Source organism: Nelumbo nucifera, chromosome 3, assembly GCF_055504915.1.
Source record: "Nelumbo nucifera cultivar China Antique chromosome 3, China Antique-T2T, whole genome shotgun sequence".
Taxonomy (NCBI): Eukaryota; Viridiplantae; Streptophyta; class Magnoliopsida; order Proteales; family Nelumbonaceae; genus Nelumbo; species Nelumbo nucifera.
In genome coordinates, this window is record NC_142651.1 from 80,657,451 (window position 1) to 80,674,479 (window position 17,029).

Consider the following 17,029-nt stretch of genomic DNA (forward strand, 5'->3'; position numbering starts at 1 on the left):
TAAAAGTTGTTTTCTCCTGGTCAGTTGGATCCATCCGGATTTGGTTGTAGCCGGAATAGGCATCCATGAAGCCCAACAACTCAAACCCTGAGGTCGCCTCTCCTAGGCAATTTATCGTAGGGAGCGGGAAGCTATCCTATGGCCAGGCTCTATTGAGGTTGGTGTAGTTGACGCACATACGACACTTGCTGTTGGCCTTCTTCACGAGCATTGGGTTTGCAATCCAGGTCGTGTTAGACAGTGTATGCTCTTAGCTCCAAACAGGTTGATGTACTTTTGACATTTATTATAAATGAATAATAGTACATAATTTATTCATGTTATATCTAGTATGTTTCTATGTGATACCCTTAAATTGGATACTTATGAGACTTGTGTTAGTTTAGAACGTTTGCAGCCGTTGGATAGACCTGGGGAGGTTTATCCTGCCAAGGCTGACGCTAATGTGCTACCAAGTCGGTCGGGGTAGCTTGTCTCAGCTGCTAGGGTGAGACCCAAAGCACATGTAGTGTGGGTTTGCTTGAAACTCTGAATCGGACAAGTTTCCAATTGTGCCCTGGACCTTGGAGACAAATGGGCAAAACTGGAAAGTTACACCTAACCTCTAGAGATTATGGTACTGCACTAGGTGTTGGATTGGGTTGTCTTTGATATGTCAATTAGTGAGATCCTTAGCGAGGGTCAAAACCTGGGTATGTTGGCACAATTTAAGAATTCACCTAAGTGGGTGATCATAGTGACAGAATCAACCCCTTTGTCGGAAAAAGTGAATGATCAGGGACAACACTCTTTCTGATGGAAACCTAAACTTCCGGTAGTGGATTTCAAACTTGTTTGAGATTTGTTTTAAAATATATATATATATATATTATGTTTTTATGAAAAGGTTTGCAAAGGTTTTAATTCACAAGATCCATCATAAGCAAAGAGTGTGACACTATACCTTGCATCCGAGGGAGTGGTCCTCTCTTGTCGGGCAGTGTTTGATCATTATGGGTTGAGAGGTTAAGTGTAGAACCATTTAGGGACTATATACCTGATGGGATAATCTCACTTAAGACCATAGTCCTTGGGCTTTCATAAGGTGGCTGGACCCAAGGACCATTTAGTGTAAATGTTGGGCATGCTAAGAGCCCATACTGATGGGCTCAGGGGTTCACTGTGTTCAATAGTGAATTTTGTCAGGCCTTGTACTAGAGGCTAGGCTGAACCCATATGACTTTTGTGGAGATCAATGTTAGGGTCCCACGCCATACAAAGAGAGCCAAGTCAGCAAGCAATTAAAAGAGAAGTGAGCCTTATAACTTAATGAGCCTAAAGCCCATATCGAATTGGGTTAATTTGATTAATTAAATTTGGGGAATCTGGGTTTAGATTTGGATATGAATCAGCAAGAGGATAAGATAAGTCTTATCCACTTAAGAGTTTAGATCCAAATAAAGATTTGGATTAAAGAACTCTTTCCTAATAGGATTAGGAAGCTGATCTTGAAAGGTTATAAATAGAGAGTGAGTTCCTTCTATTAAACACTTTTGCTAAATCCAGTTCTTTCCTCTGTTCTTGCTACCCTACCCTGTTCGATCTCCAGAGTCTTGGACTGATCAAGATTTGATCTTGATTCTGATTTTTTCTAGAAAAATCAGATCTGAAGTTGTGCTCACCTTTCTTGCGTGATCCATGCTGAAAGATTGCAGTTCTTGCTGAAGGACTGCTTTACTGATCCTGCTTCACCTCAAGATGCGCCATCTTCAGTGGAGGCAGGATTTGGTGACCTCTTTGGGCGTGAACACCTACGCTAGGAGCTACGTTTGTGGATTTCGTATCAGGTATATCCCTCCCTTATTATTAGTTACAGATATGGTCTGCTTTGTTTCAAGAACGAACCTTGAAAAATGCCATTTTTTGAAAACAGGGAATACGATTCCCGGAAGGGAGAAAGAAATTTTTGAAATTTCGCCCAACCATGCTACATGGTTCGGCCATCCATATGATGGATCTCCCTTCCTTTCAATGGTATCAGAGCCAGGTTCAAGACTTGAACCAAATTTAGACCAGATTTGAACCTGCGTAAATGGGTAGAAACTGTTCTACCCGATTTGCGCAATTTGGAAGTTTTCTGAGAATTCGGATCTCAATTTTGGGAATATGGTCTGAAAATTAATTCTTGATTATTCTGTTACAATTATGGAATGGTTATGTTATTGTTTCTTGAATATTTGGGTTGTATGTTTGATGGAAATTGAAATCTTTTATGGCGCCAAGATTTGCGCACCCTACATTCTTTATTCTATTATTTTGATCTGTAAATAACTTTTTTTTTTATTTTCTAGACAAAATGTATAGGATTTGATGTGATGTAATTAATAAAAAATTAGGGTTTTCTATTTTTTACATTGGAAGAAGTGCTGGAACGCGTGAAGGAGAAGAAGAAATTTTACAGATATAAGATCTGCAATCTGTGATTTGCAAAAAATGAAACTGCTATTTGCGATTAATATTTTTCTTGCAGGTTTGCAAATTGTCCAAGATCATCACACTACAGACCCATGATTATTTTTCTTGCTGTTTTGATTGTCAAATTCGGTTGTAATTAATTTTAGATCATGTTCTTGACAATTACACCATGTATTGGATACCAAACCCTAGGCCGATTTAACCTAGTTTGGTCCAAATTGGTTAGACCAAACCTATGGTTCGATGAGGTCTGTTATTAGCCCCATGGGTCACATTTCAGGTGACCCAAATTCGGTTATGGGCTAAGGGTTTGACGGCCCATCACAAGATGCAATTTGGCCCACCGCTATAAAACCCAGTTTTGCTAAGTTAAAGCAAGATTAGCCCATTTTCAGCATAACATCTATATGGGCCAAAGTGCTTTTTCAAGTTTAGCCCATATACCTAGATGATATTATTGGATAATACATGGGCCTTAAAGGGCTGATAATGTGCTAACTTTAGTTAATTAGGTTTTTATTGTTTATTTAATTGATTAGATCAATTATGTGCATCTGGGTGTACTTGATGTGTTGTATGTGTTTCATACATAGGCTATAAGAACTTGGCCCATGTTTAATCGTTAGTGAAAGAATGGTAGGATCCATCGTATGGACGCCATAAAGGTCGCGGAATGGGTGGGCGAATTTCAAAAATTTCCCTACCTTCTTCCAACTAGGAATCGAATTCCCTAAATTTAGAATACAATATTCAATGATCCTACTTGAACCATAATCAAACCAGATCTAAACCAAAGACAAGGGAGGAATTATACCTAATCCAGAGAAGCAGTATCTCCCAAAGTTGGTGTTCATGCCCAAAGAGGACACCAAGATCCGCTCCTGCTGAAGATGACACAACTGTATGTGGAACGGAACCAGTAGAGTGCATCCTACACACTAAATCCTTCGCAAGAATCCTCTGGAAACTCTAAGCACCAAATCTTTTTAGTTCTTTCTGCAGAACTGATATCAAGAACTGATTTCTTGATTTCTTTCCTTCAAAGATCGAATCTTGTCAGAAAAATGGCGGCGACTGGAGGAGAACTCCTAAGATGAAGATGGCTTAAATTGCTTCTCTTCTCTCTGGAGTGTGTATGAGATCCAATCTCAATTCGCAGGATGATTCCTTGCATACAAACCCTATGTTCGAATTCTAATCTTGTTCTCCTAGGGTTTCTCCTCTTTTCTTCTTGATTAAGAAACCTCCTAAGGAGGAGTTATCCCAATCCAAATCAGTATTTGGATAGGGGATGATCTTAATCCTATCTGCAAATTAAGTTAGCTTACTCCTGATCTTATTAGGAGGTTACCAGATTCAAATCTGATTTGAATTTGGTCTCCCAGAGTGGATATGGTTAAATGCCCAATCATTTTGCTAACTTTAATCTCAGATCTGCCCCATAAATGGATGATCATATCAGCCTAGTTCAAAATGGGCTTTTGGCCCATTAAGTGTTCAGTGCTTAACTAGTTTCCAATCTGCTGCCTACTTGGGCTTCTTGGTATGGCGTGGGACCCAAGCATTGATCTACACACCAGCCATATGGGTTCGGCCCAGCCTTTATTACAAGGCCTAGCCGAATTCACTGAGAAGCCCAGTGAACCCCTTGAGCCCATCATATGGACCCTATGGGCCCAACACTTACATTAAGTGGTCCCTGGGCCAAACCATCTTATAAAAACCCAGGGACTGTGAGCAGGTGCAAGATTAGCCCATCAGGTACTATCCTAAATGGCCTTACACTTAACCTCTCAGCCCATAATGATCAAGCACTGCCCGGCAAGAGAGGACCTCTCCCTCGGCTACAAGGAACAGTGCTGCACTCTCCACTCACATGGATCCCGGGAATTAAAACCATTTGCAAACATTTCAAAACCATATATATACATATATGTATCATATATAAATTTTGCAAAACAAAATTCCAACGATTGAAATCAACTGTCGGCAGTTTGGTTTCCATCAGAGAGAGTGCATTCCCGATCATTACCTTTGTCCGACAAAGGGGCAGATCCTGTCACTATGATCACCCACTCAGATGAATTCTCAGACTGCCCCAACATGCCCAGGTTTTGACCCCCACTAAGGATATCACTGATTGGCATATCAAAGACAGCCCAATCCGACACCTAGTGAAGTATTATAATCGAGTCTAGGGGTCAGGTGTAACTTTCCAGTTTTGCCCATCTGTCTCCATGGTCTAGGGCAATACTGGAATCTGGTCCGGTTCATGGATTCGAGTAATCCCATATTGCATGTGCCTTGGGTCTTACCCTGATGGCCGAGACAGGCCATCCCAACACTTGGTGGCACACCAATATAAGCCTTGGCAGGATAAATCTCCCCAGACTTATCCAATGGCTGTGAAAATTTAAAACTAACACGAGTCTCAATAAGTATCCAGTTTTAGGGTCTTATACAGAATTATACCAAACAACATGAAACAAACATGCACTTTATTTATTTACACTAAATATCAAAAGTACATCAAATCAGATTGAAGCTAAGGGCATACAAAACTGTCTAACAGCTCCCACTTGCACTTAGGTCTAATCTGGTACAAGCCGGAGTCCCATACTTTCCACGTGTTTCTCAAACACCTTTTATGTCAGTGGCTTAGTCATTGGGTCTGCCACATTATCCGCTGATGCTACCTTCTGAATTAGGACGTTTCCTCTACCAACGATCTCCCGTAGTACGTGGTACTTCCTCTCGATGTGCTTTGACTTCGAGTGGGCCCGAGGCTCTTTAGCTTGGGCGATCGCTCCATTGATGTCACATAACAACGGGATGAGTGATGTGCTGGACGGAATCACTCCCAATTCGTGTATGAATTTCTTCATCCACACGGCTTCCTTGGCAGCGTCACTTGCATCAATGTACTCGGCCTCGGTTGTGGAATCTGCAGTGGACCCCTGTTTGCTGCTTTTCCTGCAAATAACACACGATCCTATCATGAAAACATACCTAGATGTAGACTTTCTATCATCTGGATCCGATTGGAAATCGGCATCAGTATACCCTAGAACTTGTAGTGAACTACTATCGAATACCAGACAAAACTCTTTTATCCTACGAAGGTATTTGAGTATATTCTTCACAGCAGTCCAATGCTCCTGCCCTGGGTTGGCATGGAATCTTCTTACCACACTCACCGCCTGAGCAATGTCCGTGCGAGTGCACAACATGGCATACATGATGCTCCCTACGGATGAGGCATAGGGAACGTCTCTCATGCCCTCAATCTCCTCAGAAGTCTTGGGAGACATCTTCTTGGAGAGAGTGACTCCGTGCCTGAAAGGAACATTTCCTTTCTTGGAGTTCTCCATGCTGTATCTTTTCACAATTTTGTCAATGTAAGCAGCCTGGGATAATCCAATTATCCGCTTCGATCTATCTCTATAGAGTCGAAGACCCAGTATATAGGAAGTTTCTCCAAGATCTTTCATGGAGAACTGCTATGATAGCCATTCCTTGATCGAAGTCAACATTCCTACATCATTCCCAATGAATAGGGTATCGTCCATGCACAACACCAAAAAGGTGATCTTATCCCCATTAGACTTCCTGTAAACACAGGGCTCATTCGGATTCTGCTCAAAATCAAACGTTTTGACGGTAGAATCAAAACGGATGTTCCAACTCCTAGAAGCCTGCTTAAGTCAATATATGGATCTATTAAGTTTACATACCATGTGTTCCTGACCAACAGCAATGAAGCCTTGCGGCTACTGCATGTAGATATCTTCACTAAGATCTCCATTCAGGAACGCGGTTTTGACATCCATCTGTCAAATCTCGTAGTCATGGTATACTGCTACAGCTAGCATGATCCTAATGTATTTAAGCATGGCCACGGGCGAAAAGGTTTCCTCATAATCGATGCCTTCTTTCTGAGTATACCCTTTCACCACCAAACGAGCTTTGTAGGTCTCAATCCTGCCCTCGGGGCCATTCTTCCTCTTGTAGATCCATTTGCAACTAATTGCTTTTACCCCAGAGGGCGGATCTACTAGAGTCCAGACCCCATTGGTCTCCATCGAGTCCATCTCAGCTCTCATGGCCTCCACCAACTTTTGGGAATCTATGTCTAACATAGCTTCCGCGTAAGTTATGGGATCCTCCTCACTAGTCAAGGCTTCCACCAGGTAACTATCCTAGTCATAACCATATCGGACTGGTGGCCTGGATACCCGAGTGGATCTTCTAGGTTGGTCACTACCTAGAACTTGTGGGACATCTCCCACTGCTCTTGAGCTCTCCTCATCAAGAACTATTTCCTAACGATGGGTGTCCAGGATGTATTCAGTTTCTAAGAATTGAGCGTTTTGACTACAAAACACTTTCTGCTCACTTGGGTCATAGAATAGATAACCCACTAAATCTTTTGGGTAGCCTATAAATAGGCAACGACTGGTTTTGGATTCCAATTTATCTGCACTCATTCTTTTAACGTGAGCAGGACAACCCCAAATCTTCAAGTGTCTTATACTTGGCTTCCTTTTGGTCCATAGTTCATATGGAGTTTTCGGAATCGATTTGGTTGGAACTCGATTCAGCACGTAGATAGCAGTCTCTAATGCATATCCCCAAAAGGATGTGAGTAATTCTGAGCGTACGAGAAGTGACCGAACCATGTCCAACAAGGTCCTATCCCTCCTCTTTGAAACACCGTTGAGTTGAGGTGTAGCAGGAGGAGCTAATTGTGACACTATCCCGTTGACCTTCAAGTAGTCCCTGAATTCGTCAGAGAGATACTCGCCACCTCGATCCGATCGAAGGCCCTTAATTTCTCTCCCTAACTGTTTCTCAACTTCCTGTCTGAACTCTTTGAACTTTTCAAAGGATTCAGACTTGTGTCTCATTAGGTACACGTAACCATATCGTGAAAAATCATCTGTAATGGTGATGAAATACACGTGTTGATTCCGTGTCCTAACACTCATGGGACCACATACATCAGTATGTATTAGGTCAAGTGTGCCTACACATCTTTCAGGCTTACCGTCAAATGGTCGCTTAGTCATCTTACCTTGGAGACAAGGCTCACAAGTGGGAAGATTTTCTACGGTTAAAAAATCCAAAGGACCATCCTTTACCAGCCTTGTAATTCGATCAACACCGATATGGCCAAGTCGGTAATGCCAGGGGCACGTGGGATTTACTGTATCACGAGTCCTTTTCTTGGGATTTTCGACCGACGTAGTTTCGGTTAAGTTAATTTTCGGAGAAGGATGTAGAACATAGAGACCGTTCTCCAGTTCCCCACATGCGATGAATTTGTTATTCCGTTTAACAGTAATCATATTACTAAAATAAACAGTATATCCATCAGCACACAGTTTAGAAACAGACTAATTCTGCAGTCGTTCTCTAAAGACTAATTCTACGGTTCCTATTGCCGCAGCTGCAACACTTGCAGTCGTTCCCAAGAATAGTGTCACTTCACCTTCACTCAATCTTCTGCTAACTTTGAACCCCTGCAGAGAGTTACACGCATGAGTTGAAGCCCCAGAGTCAACACACCAGGACACAGAAGTAACTAACATATTAGTCTCTATGACACAAGTTTTGACGTTACCTTTCTTAGATTTCAGGTAGGCAGGACAATTCTTCTTCCAGTGGCCGGTCTGCTGGCAGAAGTGGCAGACATCAGATGCCTTGTTCTTCTTCTGCTTCTTGGGCTTGGCAGCTTTCTTCTGGGGCTTCTTTGCCATTCTCTTTTTCTTGCCCGATTTGTTAGCTTCAGCAAGCATAACCGTAGGCTCATCCTTCTTAAGTAGATCATCGGCCCTCTGTAACATATTGCTGAGTTCCTGGACTCTGACATTCAGCTTGTTCATGTTGTAGTTCATTGTGAACGCATTGAAGGAAGAGGGAAAAGAATTCAGGATGGCATCCACTTGCGTGCCAAGATCTAGCCCGGATCCAAGGGCTTCGAGTTCGTTAATGTAGCCCATCATCCGAAGACAATGGTCATGAACTTTCTGCCCTTTGGACATCTGCGAAGTCATGAACAGTTTCAGGACCTTCTGTCGAGTAGAACGATTCTGCTCTTCATACATTGTCTTTAGACCATCCAATATGTCCTTGGCTAGTTCGATCTGATCGAACTGCCTCTGTATTGAGTTGTCTAGTGAGGCAATGACAAAGCAACGGGCTAGGGAGTTCTTATCCTCCCAATCATTTAGTCCCTCTTATGGGCCTCAGAAGCCCTATCACCCGGATGCTCTGGGGTAGGATTTTTCACCACCTTATCTAACTTTTTGGAAGTTAGGACCAGCATAAGATTTTTGTACCAGTCGGCATAGTTTGGGCCCTTAAGCTTGTTATCGTCTAGACGCTTTGCGAATTGACCATTTGCCATTTTCTGATAAAACAGCAAAGACGTAGTCCACAACCTTAGGTTGATTCATTTTACCTACATAGATATGGTTTTTAATCTATGTTCCATTCCCATTTGTTCATCTCTGAGATTTCCCTCCTTTTTCAGTGACGAAGACGGCGAAATGTCTCAGAAAATGTGGGAAATCACATAGGGTGCATGAAGCCAACTGTTTCAGCTGCATAACCCCACCACCTTTCTGTGACGGATCATATCCTCTCATAAAATGAGTTTCCCTTTGGCCTCTGTCAGACAAGGTTTAGAGCCGTTTTCAGGTAAACCTTTCTGTCCAGTTAGTGCTCACCCATCATATTCAGGTTTCGCCAAGGTACCGTGAGAGAGTTCCCATTTTCCGGTGAAGCCCCTCTCACATCGGTCTATGATGCCTCTATCATCTTATGAAACACTTTGGCAGACCAACAACAAATGGATAGCCCAATTTTATGGTGCGTTTCCTCATTACTGAAGGACCCATCATTGTGCTAATGACGGAAGGCCTTTAGAGAGTCCATCATATGGATCTCCCTATCACATGCACTCATATTTGCTGGAGGGAACAAAATTATGCCCTAGTTCTAATTTTTTATCAAACCAGAGTGGCTCCCACTGACTTTCATAAAGTCAGATTTCTGGTGGGCCTTAATCGGTTAGGGTTTCCGCACGCATCCCTTTTTAGGGTTGTGGGGCCCACCAAGTAAGGAGGGTCATCCAATGACCTTAAGGGACACCATGGCAATGATGTGCATTCAGCCATGGTGTGCACAAGAGCCACTAACGAGTTATCATGGGCCAAGTGCTTATGGCCCATGGTTGCAGCACATCAAACATCCAAACATCACATGTAAAGGAAGAATTGATCCAATCAATTAACTGCTGTAAAGCCCATTGAACAACCCATTTAAAATCCATAACATTAACAATTAATGTCGACTAGGTATATGGGCTGAATCGCAGTTAGCAGTTCGGCCCATACAGCTTTTCTCACAAGATTCGGCTTTTGCAGTTTTATCCTTTTAAAACTGGGCTTTACAGGTGGGCCGAATTAATCCCTGCAATTGAACATCAGATTTGGAACAACAAGAGGGAGAAAATTGGACTGAAAACAGTCCCCTTCGAACTCTAGATTCGGCCCAAACAATTTTGGTTCAATCTAGTTCGAAATTGTCCGAAACTGATTTTCAATTCAAGAATTAATTCATGAAAGATCTGAAATTAATAATTTTGATTTTAAATAATCACAAATCAAATATGGACTGTTCGCACCGCCTGCAAAACAGAGGTTAATCACTTGGGTTGCAGTTTCACAAATAGCAAATCGCAGAAAGCAATCTCTCCATCTACAAATCTCCAGCGCCTTCTTCTTCTTCTTCCTTCTTCTTCAATCAAGAAAATAAAAAGAAACAGAAATCCTATTTCTATTAATTAATTACATTCTTGATCAAATCCTATACATTCAGTCTAGAAAATAAAAAAAATTATTTATAGACCGAGTTGAATGAATAATAAATAAAAAAGGGTGCACAGACCATCTGCACCAAATTTGCACTGCGATCTCCAGGTTCGAACAGTCCATTAAATCAAAAATAAATAAAGAACAGTTCTAAATAAATATTGGATTTAAAAGAAATTAATTTCAGATCAATCACCCTTAACAAGAAAAAGTTTCTTGAAATAAAGAAAATAATCTGCGCAAATCTTGGTAGAACATCTTCTGTCCATCTGCGTAGGATCCATCGTATGGACGCCATAAAGGTTGCGGAATGGGTGGGCGAATTTCAAAAATTTTCCTACCTTCTTCCAACTGGGAATCGAATTCCCTAAATTTAGAATACAATATTCAAGGATCCTACTTGAACCATAATCGAACCAGATCTAAACCAAAGACGAGGGAGGAGTTATACCTGATCCAGAGAAGCAGTATCTCCTAAAGTTGGTGTTCACGCCCAAAGAGGTCACCAAGATCCGCTCCTGCTGAAGATGACACAGCTGTATGTGGAACAGAACCAGCAGAGTGCATCCTATACACTGAATCCTTCACAAGAATCCTCTGGAAACTCTGAGCACCAAATCTTTTTAGTTCTTTCTGCAGAACTGATATCAAGAACTAATTTCTTGATTTCTTTCCTTCAAAGATCGAATCTTGTCAGAAAAATGGCGGCGGCTGGAGGAGAAATCTTGAGATGAAGATGGCTGAAATTGCTTCTCTCTCTTTGGAGTGTGTATGAGATCCAATCTCAATTCGCAAGATGATTCCTTGCATACAAACCCTATGATCGAATTCTAATCTTGTTCTCTTAGGGTTTCTCCTTTTTTTTTCTTGATTAAGAAAACTCCTAAGGAGGAGTTATCCCAATCCAAATCAGTATTTGGATAGGGGATGATCTTAATCCTATCTGCAAATTAAGTTAGCTTACTCCTGATCTTATTAGGAGGTTACCAGATTCAAATCTGATTTGAATTTGGTCTCCCAGAGTGGATATGGTTAAATGCCCAATCCTTTTGCTAACTTTAATCTCAGATCTGCCCCATAAATGGATGATCATATCAGCCTAGTTCAAAATGGGCTTTTGGCCCATTAAGTGTTCAGTGCTTAACTAGTTTCCAATCTGCTGCCTACTTGGGCTTCTTTGTATGGCGTGGGACCCAAGCATTGATCTACACACCAGCCATATGGGTTCGGCCCAGCCTTTATTACAAGGCCTAGCCGAATTCACTAAGAAGCCCAGTGAACCCCTTGAGCCCATCATATGGACCCTATGGGCCCAACACTTACATTAAGTGGTCCCTGGGCCAAACCATCTTATAAAAACCCAGGGACTGTGAGCAGGTGCAAGATTAGCCCATCAGGTACTATCCTAAATGGCCTTACACTTAACCTCTCAGCCCATAATGATCAAGCACTGCCCGAAAAGAGAGGACCTCTCCCTCGGCTGCAAGGAACAGTGCTGCACTCTCCACTCACATGGATCCCGGGAATTAAAACCATTTGCAAACATTTCAAAACCGTATATATATATCATATATAAATTTTGCAAAACAAAATTCCAATGATTGAAATCAACTACCGGCAGTTTGGTTTCCATCAGAGAGAGTGCATTCCCGATCATTACCTTTGTCCGACAAAGGGAAAGATCCTGTCACTATGATCACCTACTCAGATGAATTCTCAAACTGCCCCAACATGCCCAGGTTTTGACCCTTGCTAAGGATCTCACTGATTGGCATATCAAAGACAGCCCGATCCGACACCTAGTGAAGTATTATAATCGAGTCTAGGGGTCAGGTGTAACTTTCCAGTTTTGCCCATCTGTCTCCATGGTCCAGGGCAATACTGGAATCTGGTCCGGTTCACGGATTTGAGAAATCCCATACTGCATGTGCCTTGGGTCTTACCCTGATGGCCGAGACAGGCCATCCCAAGACTTGGTGGCACACCAGTATAAGCCTTGGCAGGATAAATCTCCCCAGACTTATCCAATGGCTGTGAACATTTAAAACTAACACGAGTCTCAATAAGTGTCCAGTTTTAGGGTCTTACACAGAATTATACCAAACAACATGAATCAAACATGCACTTTATTTCTTTACACTAAATATCGAAAGTACATCAAATCAGATTGAAGCTAAGTGCATACAAAACTGTCTAACAGTTTGTGGCTCTCTACGAACACCATGGTTGAATGCACATCATTGCCATAGTGCCCTAAAGTTCTTTGGATGATCTCCTTTCTCAATGGGCCCCAGATCAGTTTCCTCCCAAGAGGTACCATGCAGAACCCTAGCCCATTTTGTGCCCATTTGAATCTAACTTTAAGAAAGTCAGTGAGAGCCACTTTGGTTTGACCTAATTCAGATCTACGGACGTTTCAACTTGTTCCCTCTAGATACATAAGTGCATGTGATAGGGAAATTCATATGATGAATTCTCTAAAGGCCTTCTGTCTTTAGCATGAAGATGGATTGTATCAATAATGAGGAGATGCACCTTAAAATTGGGCTATCCATTTTTTGATCCAGTCTGTTTGATTGCTTCATAAGATGATAGGAGTGTCATAGACTGATGTGGAAAGGCTCTATCCTAAAATGGAAGACTCTTTCACGGTACCTTGGGGTCCATGAATATGATGGGTCAGCATTTACTAGATAGAAAGGATTAATCTAAAATGGCAATGAACCTTGTCTGACAGAAGCCAAAGGGAAAAATCATAAGATGAGTGGATATTATCCTTTACATAAAGTGGTGGGGCTTTGCAGCTGAAATAATTTGCTCCATGCACCTATGTGATTTCCCACATTTTCGGAAATCTGGTCTGGGGCAATACTGGAAATCTGGTCCGGTTCAGGGTTTCAAGTAAACCTACATTGTGTGTACCTTGGGTCTCACCCTGGCAGCTGAGACAGGCCACCCCAACATTTGGCAGTACATCCGTGTCAGCCTTAGCAGGATAAATCTCCCCAGACTTATCCAACGGCTGTGAACATTCTAAACTAACACGAGTCTCATAAGTGTCCAGTTTAAGGGTATTACACAAAAACACACCACTATAACATGAATCAAATATGTACTTTATTCATTTACAATAAATGTCATAATGTATATCAATCTGGTTGGTGCTGAGGGCATACACTATCTAACACTTAGAACCAACAGGTTCATGACCATTGTCTTAAAATGATGGGCTATATCAATGAACCGGAAGTTCTCAGGTCTAGGCTAGATGATGGCACCAAGACGGATGTCGTCTTAAATTCACTGCCTTCCTCCTTCAATTAGTTCATCATGAACTACAACATGAATAAGCTAAAAGGTTAGCCTTAAGGAACTCAACAATATATTGCAGAGGGTTGAAGAACTGATAAAGAATGACAGACCGATAACCATGCTTGTTGAAGGTGGCAAGTCGGGCAAGAAAAAGATGAAGGTTAAGAAGAAGCCTCAAAAGAAAGCTAGCAAACAAAAAAAAAGTAGAAAAAGGACAAGGCACCGGATGCGTGTCATTTCTACAAGCAGACCAGTCACTAGAAAATGAAATGTCCTCAGTATTTGAATACCAAGAAGAAAGGTAACTTTGAATCTTTTGTTATAGAGACCAATTTGTGGGTCACTTCTACATCTTGGTGTATTGACTCCGGGGCTTTTACTTATGCATGTAACACATTGCGGGGGTTCAAGACAAGTAGAAGGTTGAGTGACGGAAAAGTGGTGCTCTACTTGGGGACTTCTGCAACTGTTGCAGCTACAACCATATGAACTGTAGATTTGTATTTCAGAGGAGTTATTACACTTAAAGATTGTCTTTATGTACCAACATTGAGAAGAAATTTAATTTCTGTTTCAAAATTATGTAAGGATGGTTATTCTATTTTGTTTAGTAATACGATTATTTTTAAGCTGAATAACAAATTCCTCACTTACGGAGAATTTGAGAATGGTCTCTATGTTCCCCATCCTTCTCTGGAAACAAACATAACCGAAACTATGTTGGAAATTATCCCCAAGAAAAGATCATGTGGTACGGTTAATCCCACATGCCTTTGGCTTTACCGACTTGGCCACATTAATATAGATTGTATCACAAGGTTGGTAAATGATGGTCTTTTGGATTTTCTAACTGTAGAAGATCTTCTAACATGTGAACCTTGCCTTCAGGGTAAGATGACGAAATGACCATTTACGAGAAAGCTTGAAAGATCTACGGGTACATGTGAACCTCACAGGCAGCTCGGTACCCAGGCAGCTTGACACCTCACAGGCGGAGACATCGGCGCTACAACAAGACCTAGTTGCCACTTCGGCATGGGCGAAGTTCAAGAGTGGACTATGAGTCCCTCCCAAATCTTAAGGGCCACAAGAAGACCTAGTTTCCACTTCGGCGTGGGCGAAGTTCAGGAGTAGACTACGAGTCCTTCTCAAAGCCTAAGGGCCACAAGAAGACCCAGTTGCCACTTCGGCATGGGCGAAGTTCAGGAGTGGACTACGAGTCCCTTCCAAAGTCTAAGGGCCACAGGAAGACCCAGTTGCCACTTCGGTGTGGGCAAAGTTCATGAGTGGACTACGAGTCCCTCCCAAAGCCTAATGGCCACAAGAAGACCCAGTTGCCACTTCGGCGTGGGTGAAGTTCAGGAGTGGACTACGAGTCCCACCCAAAGCCTAAGGGCCACAAGAAGACCCAGTTGCCACTTCGGCATGGGCGAAGTTCAGGAGTGGACTACGAGTCCCTCCCAAAGCCTAAGGGCCACAGGAAGACCTAGTTGCCACTTCGGCATGGGCGAAGTTTAGGAGTGGACTACTAGTCCCTCCCAAAGCCTAAGGGCCACAGGAAGACCCAGTTGCCACTTCGGCGTGGGCGAAGTTCAGGAGTGGACTACGAGTCCCTCCCAAAGCCTAAGGGCCACAAGAAGACCCAGTTGCTACTTCGGTGTGGGCGAATTTCAGGAGTGGACTACGAGTCCCTCCCAAAGCCAAAGGGCCACAGGAAGACCCAGTTGCCACTTCGGCGTGGGCGAAGTTCAGGAGTGGACTACGAGTCCCTCCCAAAGCCTAAGGGTGCAACAAGACCCAGTTGCCACTTCAGCATGGGCGAAGTTCAGAAGTGGATTACAGGTCGCTCCCAGAGCCTAAGGGCCAAAAATGTCGAACTGACAGGGACCTAGGCACTACATAAGACTTGGTTACCTCGCTGGCATAAGCAAGTTACTTTGAGTACCTAAGGTAAAGACAGCCCAGGCATAAACCCTACGATGTCTATACAGCCTCGGCAACAGTCGCAGTTCGGGTCCGTCAGGGAACCAACACTTAAACAAACAGCCCGTATGTTAACAAGCTCGGGGCGACAAACAGAAAAAAAATTTCACCACGGTTACCCTTACTCGTTACCAAGCTCAGTAACTCAATAGTTCGGGGTAACCTGAGCAGTTCGGAGTAACAAACACTTGGGCAAATTTTATTTTGGTTATCCTTATTGGTTATCTTATTTGGTAGCTCGACAATTCGGGTAACCTATACAGTAAATTGCCCAGTTCGGGACTCACTCACACTTAGAGCTATTTTGCACTCAGGTTACTCAAAAACAATATATTTCATTAATGAAAAAGTTTCAAGTACAGGAATTTTACTATGGCCCGAGGTCAATGGCTTCGGGGTGTACATCCACAATTCAAAAAGAAAGATGAAAGAGAAAGAATGACAAGCTATCACACGGAGGGGTCCACCACTTCAATTTCGTCATCACTCTCCTCCCCTGGGGAGTCAGGCTCCTCGTTCAACGCCTTGGCCACCCCGGAGTCTAAGCCTGTCATTGTAATGCCGCCAAGGTCGAGGTTAGGGAACTTCTGCTGGACCAGGTACTGACACAGCTTGAACCCAGAGCTATAGAAGCTCGAGCCATATTCGACCTGTAGGGCGTTGAACTCCGGGGATTCCTTGAAGCTCACGATGGCCTTTTTTCTTTCTTCTATGATAGTGGCCTCGAAGATTTCAGTGCGCTCTCTGACCGTGGCCTCGAGATTCTCGACCTCTCGCTGAAGTCGTGCCTTTTCCTCACCCAGCGTGGAGATCTGCCCTTCCTGGGACAAGATCAGCTGCTTCTGGGCCTCCGCCCCCTTCTTGGCTCTAAGTACCTCGCCCCGGGTCAGGTCCAACTCGCGGTGGAGCTTCTATACCTCTGCCTTGGCGTCACGAGCTTCCTTTATACAGATCGCCAATTGGTAGGCCAGCGCGTGACCAGTAGAGTTAGCCTACCAAAAGAAAACTGAGGTTAGTAAAAAAATGCTTACCACCATACAATGACTGGCGATTAATCCCCAAAGCCGGCTCGGAGACATCTCCGCCCACCTCGCGACTTCATTCTGGAAGACGGCGTCTCGACTCTTACGCATGGCGAGCACGTGGTCCATAATGCTCTCTTGCAAGCTCGGAAAAGTACTCTCTGGTACAGTACCCACCTCCATGGGTGCAAACAAACTCTCTGGCTCTTGGTGGTGAGCTCCTTCACGATGATCCTCGTCGGTAACCGCCTCAGGAGCAGCAGGTCGGACTCTTCCTGGGTGGCCCAGTGGAGACCAGCTCCACGATTAAGACCTTAGATGAAAGACCAGCCTCCTGGCGCGCTCTCTTCGCAGCCCTCTTCTTCCCCTTCTGGGAGCTCC